This window comes from Cnephaeus nilssonii, assembly GCF_951640355.1.
Source record: "Cnephaeus nilssonii genome assembly, chromosome: 13".
Lineage (NCBI taxonomy): Eukaryota > Metazoa > Chordata > Mammalia > Chiroptera > Vespertilionidae > Cnephaeus > Cnephaeus nilssonii.
Genome location: NC_137084.1, coordinates 81,929,720 through 81,937,183, shown reverse-complemented (window position 1 = coordinate 81,937,183; position 7,464 = coordinate 81,929,720). Strand labels below are relative to the sequence as shown.

At 40.7% G+C, this 7,464-nt stretch overlaps 1 pseudogene across 1 annotated transcript; it reads right to left on the bottom strand.

The window, feature by feature from the left end:
• Positions 1-5,381: 5,381 nt before the first annotated feature.
• LOC307108804 (gem-associated protein 7-like) lies at positions 5,382-5,891 on the bottom strand (annotated as a pseudogene). The gene has a single exon. The product of its transcript is annotated as a gem-associated protein 7-like (transcript).
• Positions 5,892-7,464: the final 1,573 nt, after the last annotated feature.

The following is a 7,464-nucleotide window of genomic DNA, read 5'->3' as shown; positions in this document are numbered from 1 at the left end:
GGCAGGATCTTTGACCACATGGGGGCAGCTATATTGTGTGTTGCAGTGATGATCAATCTGTATATTACTCTTTTATTAGATAGAATAGAGGCCTGGTGCACGGGTAGGGGCCAGCTGGTTTGCCCTGAAGGGTGTCACAGATAAGGGTGGGGGTTCCCTTGGGGTGTGGGGCAGCCTGAGCGAGGGGCCTGTGGTGGTTTGCAGGCCGGCCACGCCCCCTGGCAACCCAAGGGGAGGCCCTGGTATCTGGAATTTATTTTCCTTCTACAATTGAAACTTTGTAGCCTGGAGTGGAGCCAAGCCTGCTGCTCCCTCTGGGGCGGAAGCCATTTCTGTGGCAGTTAATTCACCTTCTACAATTGAAAGTTTGTAGCCTTAAGCGGGTGAGCCCGGCCAGGGTGTACGGAAAGCTTTGCTTCCCCTGTTGCCGCCGGCAACCCTGGCCTGCTCTCTCAAGCTCCATTCTGCCGCCATTTGTTTGAATTTGTTTATCTTCTACTAGAGGCCCAGTGCACGAAATTCGTGCACTCAGAGGAGTCCCTCAGACTGGCCTGTGCCCTCTCACAGTCCGGGAGCCCTTGGGGGATGTCCAATTGAAGGCTTAGGCCTGCTCAGGGCTTCTGGCTGAGCAGCGATCCCTCTGTGTGAGCGCACTGACCACCAGGGGGAAGCTCCTGCATTGAGTGTCTGCCCCCTGATGGTCAGTGTGCACCCTAGCCACTGGTTGTTCTGCCATTTGGTCGATTTGCATATTAGCCTTTTATTATATAGGATAATTGAAACTTTGTAGCTTGAGTGGAGGCTTAGGCCTGCAACGGCTATGGAAAGCTTGGCTTACTCTGTTACCTGGGAAACCTTGCTCTCTGTGGCTGTAGCCATCTTGGATTGGGGTTAATTTGCATACTCGCCCCGATTGGCTGGTGGGCGTGGCTTGGCTGGTGGGTGTGGCTTATGTAGCAGAGTGATGGTTAATTTGCATATTGCCATTTTATTAGAGAGGATTGTCACATTTCATGTTGTCCCACAGCTCCCTTAAGCTGTCCTCCTGTGTTTTTTGTTTGTTTGTTTGTTTGTTTATATTTAGGAAACTTTATTGAAAGTGTTTTCCATTAAGGAAACAATGATTTTTTTTTAAAAGAGTGAATCTTTGAAGCAAGTCAGCTGCTGTTTCTCTCTCCCATCATGGAAGTGAGAGAGAATTATCTAGAAAGTGTCCAGGGTGCTCTTTAGTGCAGACAAAGCTGTGATGATTAGGAAAATGAAATGCAAATGAGAAAGACAATGGAGAAGAAGATCTTTTATGGTGTGAGAGAGAATGGGTGTTGCAGAAAGGACTTAATAATTACAATCCATGCTCAGAAAGCACTTGAGGATGTGAATAATTCAGCAGCCACTAGAGAAAGGGAGGACTTTGGAGACCATCAATCTGTGGACACAGAATTGTATAGTATGCCCTCCTGCAACGGGCTTTGCTGATAATTGTCCTCCTGTTTTTTAATTGTTTTTTTTCTTTTTAGTTCTCTGATTGCATGATTTTTTTTAACCTTGTCTTCTATTTCACTGATCTGATCCTCAGCTTCCCCTAATATGCTTTATATTCCTTCCAACGTGTTCTTTATTAGTGCTATGTCTTTCTTCATAGTTACTATATTTTGTCTCATGCTGTTGAGCATCTTTGCCATCATTACTCTGAAATCTATGTTTGATTAATTTCTTCTCTCCATTTCATTGAGCTCTTCTGGAGAATTCTCTTGTTCTTTCATTTGGGGGTTATTCTTTTGTCTCCCCATTTTGGCTGCCTGTTTGGGTTTGTGACTATGTATTAGATAAAGCTGCTACATCTCTCAATCTCTAGTGCAGGTCAGTGTCAAATGCTGTTTCTAACCAATTAGAACAGGCAAAGACTCAAAGCCTCCAGAAACCCACCTCTGTCTACAGACTCATTGATTTCAGTCTTTTTTTTAAATACACTTTATTTTGAAAGTATTACATATGTCCCCCTATTTCCCCCATTGACCCCCTCCAGCCTGCCCCCACCCTCACCCCAGGTCCTCACTGCCTCATTGTCTGTGTCCATGGGCCATGCATATATGAATACAAGGTCTTTTCTTGCTTAGCCCCCACCCACCCACCCTCCCCTGCCTTCCCTCTGAGATTCCACACTCTTCTATGCTTCCATGTCTCTGGATCCACTTCATTCACTGGTTTATTTTGTTACTTAGATTCCACATATGAATGACATCATGTGATACTTGTCTTTCTCTGACTGACTTATTTCACTTAAGCATGATACTCTCCAGGTCCCTCTATGCTGTCTCAAAGGGTAAGAGATCCTTCTTTCTTACTGCTGCATAGTATTCTGTGGTATAAATGTACCACAGCTTTTTTATCCACTCATCTGCTGATGGGCACTTGGGCTGCTTTCAGATCTTAGCTATTGTAAATTGTGCTGCTATGCACATAGGGGTGCATACATTCTTTCTGATTGGTGTTTTGGGTTTCTTAAAATATATTCCTAGAAGTGGGATCACTGTGTCAAATGGCAGTTCCATATTTAATTTTTAGGAAACTCCATACTGTTTTCCATAGTGGCTATACCAGTCTACATTCCCACTAGCAGTGTACTAGGGTTCCCTTTTCTCAACATCCTCACCAGCACTTATCATTGGTTGAGTTGTTGATGGTAGCCATTCTGACAGGTGTGAGGTGATACTTCATTGTTGTTTTAATTTACATCTCTCTGATGATCAGGGACTTGGATCATTTTTTCATGTCTCTTGGCTATCTGTATGTCCTCTTTGGAGAAGTGTCTATTTAGGTCCTTTGCCCATTTTTTAAATTGGATTGTTTGTTTTACTTCTGTTAAGTTATATGCATTCCTTATATATTTTGTATATTGACCCTTTATCAGATGTATCATTGCCAAATATGTTCTCTCATACAGTGGGCTCCCTTTTGGTTTTGGTTTCTTTTGTTGTGCAGAAGCTTTTTATTTTGATGTAGTCTCATTTGTTCATTTTCTCCTTAGTTTTCTTTGCCCTAGGAGATTATCTGTAAACATATTGCCTTGAGAGATTTCTAAGTTTTTGCTGCCTATAGTTTCTTTTAGGATTTTTATGGTTTCACTACTTACGTTTAAGTCTTTTATGCACTTTGAGTTTATTGTTGTGTATGGTGTAAGTTGGTGGTGTAGTTTAATTTATTTTTTTTGCATGTGTCTGTCCAATTTTCTCAACACCATTTATTGAAGAGACTATCTTGACTCCATTGTATGCTCTTGCCTCTTTTGTCAAATATTAATTGATCGTAATGTCTTGGGTCGATTTCTGGGGTCTCTGTCCTGTTCCATTATTCTATATGCCTGTTCTTGTGCCGGTAACAGGCTGTTTTGATTACGGTGGCCTTGTAGTATAACTTGAAATCTGATATTCTGATTCCTCCAACTTTGTTCTTCTTTTTCAAGATTGCTACAGCTATTCAGGGTCTTTTTTGGTTCCATATAAATTTTTGGAGTATTTGTTCTAGATCTGTGAAATATGCCACTGTTATTTTAATAGAGATTGCATTGAATTTGTATATTGCCTTGGGTAGTATGGACATTTTAATGATGTTGATTCTACCAATCCATGAACATGGTATATTCTTCCACTTGTTTATATCTTCTATTTCTTTCCTCAACATCCTGTAATTTTCTGAATAGAGATCTTTTGCCTTCTTGGTTAAGTTTATTCCTATGTATTTTAATTTTTTTGTTGAAATGGTAAATGGGATTGTCCATTTAGTTTCTCTTTCTGAAAATTAATATTGGCATACAAAAAAATCCATAGATTTCTGGGTGTTGATTTTGTATCCTGCTACATTGCCAAATTCATTTATTAAGTCTAGTAGTTTTTTGGTGGAGTCTTTAGGGTTTTCTATGTATAATATCTTGTCATCTGCAAATAATGAGAGTTTTACTTTCTCCTTTCCAATTTGGATGCCTTTTATTTCTTCTTCTTGTCTGATCGCTGTGTCTAGGACTTCCAGTACTATGTTGAATAAGAGTGGTGAAAGTGGGCATCCCTGTCTTGTTTCTGTTTTTAGGGGGAATGGTTTTAGTTTTTGCCCACTGAGTATGATTTTGACTGTATGTTTGTCATATATGGCCTTTATTATGTTGAGATACGATCACTGTATTCCCACTTTGCTGAGAGTTTTGATCAAAATTGGGTGTTGGATTTTGTCAAATGCTTTTTCTGCATCTATTGATATGATCATGTGACTTTTGACTTTCAATTTGTTTATGTGATGTATCATGTTTATTGATTTGCGAATATTGTACCAGCCTTGCATCCCTGGGATAAATCCCACATGGTCATGGTGTATGATCTTTTTAATATATTGCTGGATCCGATTTGCTAAAATTCTGTTGAGGATTTTAGCATCTATGTTTATCAGGGATATTGGCCTATAATTTTCTTTCTTGTAGTGTCTTTATCTGGTTTTGGAATTAGGATAATGCTGGCCTCATAAAAAGAGTTTGGAAGTGTTTCTTCCTCTTGGATTTTTTGGAACAGTTTGAGGAGTACAAGTGTTCCTCTTTGAATGCTTGGTAAAATTCCTCTGTGAAGCCATCCAGACTTAGGCCTTTGTTTGCTGGGAGTGTTTTGATTACTGTTTCTACTTCATAAGTTGTTATTGGCCTATTCAGATTTTCTGATTCTTCCTGATTCAGTTTTGGGAGATTGTATTTTTGTAGGAATTTGTCCATTTTGTCCACATTGTCCAGCTTGTTGGCATATAGTTCATAGTATTTTCTTATAATCCTTTGTCTTTTTGTGGTGTCGGTGGTTACTTCTCTGCTTTCATTTCTGATTTTATTTATTTGGGTCCTCTCTATTTGTTTCTTGATGAGTCAGTTTTGTTTATCCTTTCAAAGAACCAGCTCTTGGTTTTATTGATTTTTTGGAAAATTTTTTAGTCTCTATGTTACTTATTTTAGCGCTAATCTTTATTATTTCCTTCCGTCTACTTTGGGCTTTTCTCACTGTTCTCTTTGTAGTGCTATGAACTTCCCTCTCAGGACTGCTTTTGCTGTGTCACAGAGACTTGGGGTTGTTGTGTGTTTATTTTCATTTGTTTCCAGGCAGTTTTTTCTTTCTTCTCTTTTCTTACTTTCTTTCTCTTTTTCTTTCTTTCTTTTTTCTTTTTTTGCAATTTGCCTTCCTTTATTCCCACTGCCCCCTTTCCTACCCCACCCCACCTCCAGTCTTCAGGAACTTTCTGTACAGTTTAAAGTTCTGTGAGATAGAGCATTCCTTTCAATGGGATCTAGAACTTGTGAGGTTGCAGAATTTTACTTACTAGACATTGGAGATCTGAAGAAGTTAGTTGCTGGGAGCTTGGCTCAAAACTCCAAGGGAATTCTGAACTCTATGAGGCTTAGAGATCTGGAACTGTTGGAAGCCTGGGAATTTGTGGCTAGGTCTAAGGCAGAAGGTGACCACAATAATGTCTTTATAGCTTGAAGGTGTATGCAATAATGTCACTACACCAAGCAGTGCTTCAGCCTGCACACCTATTGGAGTCTGCAGCTGCAACACATAGAAGTTGGCCATGTCCATGACGGTGGCTCCGAAGTGGGTGGTCACGTGCACACCCTCATGCGAGGTGAAGCTAACCTGGCAACCCACTATGGCCAGCAGGCTGCGGAAGTAGCATTCCTGGAGGATGGCTCAGGCCTGCTGTTCCTGGGATTCCTGACATTCATGAACTACAGGAGACTCTGGGGTTTCAGGAACCTCTGGCTTCAGAGGGGCCCTACATCCATCAGGGGCAAAGTCTCTGCTCAAGCCCTCGGGGCCCCAGGAGAGCTGGCACACAGGCACAGGACTGGTGAGTGGAGTCTGCATTGTCCAGGCTGATGATGGACCAAAGAAATACTGGCTCCGGATTCGGTAGACCCTGAAGGACGACCAGCTGATGTCTGCCAGGCCAAGAGATGGTGTTAGGCAGGTTCAGACCACCCAAGGTCTGTATGCTGGCGCCCCCACTTCTGCTGGTGTCCCCGCTCCCCACGGCAGAGGCTGGGGTGGGCCATGAGCTGCCCAGCCTGTGTTCTGCCATGGCCGCGGCCGCCCCACATTTTATTTCTTTCTTGATCTCATTGGCAACCCATTCATTGTTTAATAACAAGCTATTTACCCTCCATGTGTTTGAACGTTTTGGGTGCTTTTACTGTAGTTGAGTTCTAATTTCATTCCACTGTGATCTGAGAAGATGCTTGATATGATTTCAATCTTCTTGAACTTGTAGAGACTTGTTTTGTGTCTTAACATGTGGTCTATCTTTGTGAATGATCATGTGATCTTGAGAAGAATGTATATTCTGTAGCTTTGAGGTAAAATGTTCTATAAATGTCAATTAAATCCATCTGATCCAGTGTGTCCTTTAGATTCACTGTTTCCTTGTTTATGTTTTGTTTGGAAGATCTATCCATTGAAGTCAGCGGGGTGTTAAAGTCCCCTATTATGACTGTATTGTTGTTAATATCTCCCTTAAAGTCCTCTAGAAGTTTTTAAAATATATATATTTAGGTGCTCCTGTATTATTTACGAGGGTTATATCCTCTTGCTGGATCGATCCTTTAGTATTATTATGTAGTGACCTTTGTTGTGTCTTGTGATGGCCTTCATTTTGAAGTCTTTTTTGTTGGATATGAGTATTGCTACTCCCGTTTCTTTTCTTTTCCATTAGCATGGAAAATTTTTTTCTATCCCTTCACTCTCATCCTATGTGTATCTTTTGTTCTGAGGTGGGTCTCTTGTAGATAGTATATATTTGGGTCATGTTTTTCTATTCATTCAACTACGCTATGCCTTTCGATTGAAACATTTAATCCATTTACATTTAGGGTTATTATTGATAAGTACTTATTTATGCCATTTTAATTCTGTATGCCTAGGTTTCTCTCTGTTTCATCTTCTCATTACAATAGTCCCTTTGGCATTTTTTGTAATGCTGGCTTGGTGGTGATGAACTCCTTTAGCCTTTTTTTGTTCGTGAAGCTCTTTATTTGCCCGTCTCTTTTGAATGATAGCCTTCCTGGATATAGTAATCTTGGTTTCAGACCCTTGCTTTTCATTACCTTGAGAATGTCATGCCACTTCTTCTGGCCTGTAGAGATTCTGATGAGAAATCGTGTGTCAGTCTTATGGGAGCTCCTTTGTAGGTAACAGTTTGCTTTTCACTTGCTGCCTTTAAGATTCTCTCTTTGTCTTTAATTTTTGGCAATTTAATTATGATGTGTTGGGGTGTGGGCCTGTTTGGGTTCTTCTTGGTTGGGGTTTTCTGTGCCTCCTGAACTTGTGTGACTTTTTCTTTCACCAGGTTCGGGAAATTTTCTGCCGTTATTTCTTCAAACACATTCTCTATGCCTTTCTCTCTTTCTGCCTCTTCTGGCACACCTGCTTTAATATTGTTACA